The following is a 4218-nucleotide window of genomic DNA, read 5'->3' as shown; positions in this document are numbered from 1 at the left end:
AAAGGCGAGGCTCACCACCCATTTATCCCTCCACCTTTCAATTAGCCCCACATGTGATTATCGGCCAGGCTGGCACAATTAACTAACTCACCTATCAAAACAATCAACAAAGTAAGATTAGAAGGGAAATTCTTCAACATAATTATGGGCATATAGGAGGAGCCCTGGTGATGTGGGGGGTAGGTAATAGGATGCTAAAGACGGCATCAGTTTAAAACCGCCAGCCACTCCACAAGAAAATAAGGACTCTTCTTACTCAGTAACGAGTGACAGTCTCTGAAAGCCACAGAGACAATTCCATCCTGTCCTATAAGGTGACCAATTTGGTGGCAGTGAGCTTCAGTTTTATACAAAGCCAACTAACATCTCAATAGGAGAAATTGAAAGCATTTCCCATGGGAACAGGAAACAGACAGAGATGCCCCTAATCCAAACACTTATTCAATTAGTGATGGACATATTATCCAGAACTTTCAGATGAGAACGGGAAACCTTATGAAACAAAACAGTATAAACAGCGAAATATTGTCAGAAATGGTGCCAAACAAGGAGCTACTTGGCTGGGAAGGTCTTTTTTTTAGTTTCGTTCTTAAAGCAGCATCAAAATGAATGCCACGGACGCAGTGAAGTTTTCCAGATCTTCACTTACTGATAGAACTCGACTTGAAGTAAGATGAAATAGGTAGAAACATTCAGATACTCGGAATGTGGAATGTAGGAAGTGCGAATTTAGCAAAATTTTAAGTCATCAAAAATATCACACAGTCATATATTGTTCACTCTGCCAAGAATGACCCATCCAAGAGGAATGGTGTGCTCATTATCCAAACTAACATTTCAAGCTATATCTCGAAGTACATGCTGTTTCAAATACGATATTATCTATTTATGGAGAAGGAAGAACAATGCAAAGGCATTCACTGTGTAGATCATAACAAACTACAAACAGCCTTGCGGACAATGGGAATCCCAGAACACTACATTATGCTCACGTGAAACTTGAAATTTGGGTCAAGAGGCAGTTGTGCAAATGGAACATGGGAATATTTCATAGTTTGAATAAAATCAGGAAAGGTTTGTGTCATGGCTGTATCTTCTTACCTACTTATTCCATCTGTATACTGAACAGAGACTGGATTATAGGAAGACTGCCGCATCAGGACTGGGGCAGGCTTATTAACAACCTGCGACATGCAGATGATTCAACATTGATCACTGAAAGTAGGAGCACTTGAAGCCCTTGCTGATGGAGATGGATTGTAGCCTTTAGTATGGATTACAATTAATGTAAAAAAGATCAGATTCTTCACAACAGGACCAACAGATAAGACATCATGATAAATGGATTAGACAAAAGTTATCAAGGATTTTATCTTGCTTGGTTCCACAATCAATGCCCATGGAAGCAGCAGTCAAGAAACCAAACAACACATTGCACTGGGTAAATCTGCTGCCCACGACCTCTTCAAAGGGTTGAAAAGCAAGGATGTTACTTTGAGGACCAAGGTGCACCTGATCCAAACTATGATATTTTCAATTGTCTCATGCTATTGGTAGGTGCCATCAAGCCAGTTTTGACCCACAGCACCTGCTCATGCTCTGCACGAGCAAGACAGCGCTTTCTACTTCCTGTAAAGAGTTATGCCTCGGACACTCATAAAGGCAGTTCTACACTGTCCTTTAGGTTCTCAACTACTGGACCATCTTTACTTCCAACTTTTCCATTCCAATCACCCCTATAACAAAGGATCTCTTTTTTAAAAATTCACTATATAATTTTCTTTATTAAAATGTAGCAAATTTGGTTGAAAAAAATTTATTCTTAATTGGGAGTTAAAACATATATAGATATATCATCCCATAGTTCAATCACATCAAGCAGAATTGTACAATTGGAACCACAATCAGTTTCCAAACATTATTTTTCTTCCTGGACTCCTTGCTATCATCTCCCTTTACCCGCCTCCCTCCCCCCAACACTGTACCCCCAGGATCTGATCCCAAGGTCTTATTCTGTTCTTACTCTGGATCCTCTACCGAAACCTGTATATCATGGGTAACCCTCTAGTATTTGAAATAGTGTCCGCACCATAGCAACATACCCAGAGTAAAACAAATTGAGGTAATGTGTGTTTACAGAATTACTTAAAAACAAAAAAAGGGCAATTTTCACATAACGATGATCCAATGGCATGCAATGTGGTGAAGAAATTAGATGGTGCCTGGTTATCAGAAATCAGAGCATCTAGTGTCTTGAAGGCTTCTTTCCCAACAAGCAGCCATCGAAGTACGGCGTCACCTAAGCCCACATGGAAGCACACTAGCCTGTGTGATCCAAAAGTGATACATAATAAAATCCAAATAAAAAAAATCCAAATTCAAAGGGGGGAAAGCTATCAGAACTCAAATTGTGAACACCCAATTTACAGACGGTCATGGTTGACCGTTAAACCCAAAATCCATCTGCAAGGTTCCTGCAGAGATTAAGCCTCGGTGGATCCCTTCTGACCAGCTGGGGGCCAGGAATCATCATGCTATTACAGAGTATGGCAGATGTAATTGGGTTAAAATGTGTCATCTACTCACTGGATCTCTTTTATGACCCATTTTGGATTTGTTCTAGTTTTCAGTACTTCCTGCTTTCTTCTTGACAGACGGTTTTCCTCTGGTTTATTTTAATACTGTTGTTCTTTCCAAACGTATATTTGTTGTTTTTGTTATTTTGATTTTCCGTATGTCCTTCAAAATATGTAAAGCACAAGATGGGCACATATATAGAGACAAAAACTGGTGAAACGGTGCATGGGGCTATGGAGGCTGGGCGGAATATTGGAGAGAAATGGGGTGCAAATTATGAATCAAGAAGGAGGGAGAATGTTCTGGAACTGATTGTGGTGATGTATAAACAAATCTTTTTAATACGACTGACTGAACTATGGAATATATGATACATGAATTCTATCTCAATAAAACAATTGGGAAAACTATTGGGAAACAAGTTATCTTTCTCTTCTTCCAAAAAAAAGGAAAAAAAGGAAAGAAAGCAAGGGGAAGAAGGACGGGCTGAATGAGGGGAATAGTAAGGATAGTTGTTCCTAAGCGACATTGTTAAAGTTCACATGGAATTTCAAAAGTTTAAGATGTCTCTATCAGAAAATATAATTTCAGTAACCACATTTTACTTCTAATTGGTTAATATGTCAAATGAGCTTTTTTAGTAGAAATTACATTTGTACATTAAAATTTTACCATTTAAAATCCAACTGTTATTAAACTAATGTATTTGTGCAAATCTCAAAACTATACATTATTTCTAAAGAAAGTAACGAGGCACACAAGAGTCTATACATCACCTAATCTCAGTCAGAAGTGTTTCTATAATCGCCCAAACATTTAAGACACTAGACCAGTGGTTCTCAACCTTCCTAATGCTGCGACCCTTTAATACGGTTCATGTTGCGGTGACCCCTCAACCATAACATTATTTTCGTTTCTACTTCATAACAGTCATTTTGCTATTGTTATGAATAGCCATGTACATATCTGATAGGCAGGATGTATTTTCATTGTTACAAATTGAAAATTATTAAAGCATAGTGATTAATCACAAAACAATGTTATTATATATTGTGAAATATTTATTTCTAATTACAAATAAATGAAATTTTGTCTTGAAGCAAGGTGTAGCATGGGTAATAGTCTTCATGCCGGGTGCTCATAGGTGGGCACATCTGCATGTGGATGGACCTGCCTGGAGACAGAGGAGCGCTGTCTCGGTTCCTAAGACCATGAGAAATATGTTTTCCGATGGTCTTAGGTGACCCCTGTGAAAGGGCTGTTCGACCCCCAAAGGGGTCATGACCCACAAGTTGAGAACCTCTGCACTAGAGGCTCTGGCTGACCTTCTCTAGCAGGAGGGAAAGCTTTATGTGAATTCTGATTCAAGATAGGAAACAAGAACAACAACAGTCTAGGATTAGATACCAGCTCCAGGCGAAGTGTGAGAGCAAACCTGTTTGGGGATTGCTGCTGTCCTCACACTTGTTAGCCCAGTGGGGTGGGGGAAGGGTTCAGCAATCAAATCTTGAAAAGCCGCATGTGCACTGAGGAAGCACCTGGTGACTGTGCAGCAGGGTCTTAGCAGGGCTCACCTCCTTGGTCTCCGGTCCCGCAGCACACAGCTGGTACCCCAGTGTGAGGAACAGAAGGAATTCTCTT

At 39.8% G+C, this 4218-nt stretch overlaps 1 protein-coding gene across 1 annotated transcript in view; it reads right to left on the bottom strand.

The window, feature by feature from the left end:
• LOC105979883 (zinc finger protein 420-like) overlaps positions 1–4218 on the bottom strand; it is a 20661-nt gene that overhangs the window by 15499 nt on the left and 944 nt on the right. The window lies entirely within an intron of this gene.

Source organism: Echinops telfairi, unplaced genomic scaffold (genome assembly GCF_000313985.2).
Source record: "Echinops telfairi isolate 266 unplaced genomic scaffold, ASM31398v2 ScPeMD7_7459;HRSCAF=8497, whole genome shotgun sequence".
Taxonomy (NCBI): domain Eukaryota; kingdom Metazoa; phylum Chordata; class Mammalia; order Afrosoricida; family Tenrecidae; genus Echinops; species Echinops telfairi.
Note: the sequence above shows the minus strand (reverse complement) of the source record. Positions and strands in the feature narration are given on the sequence as shown.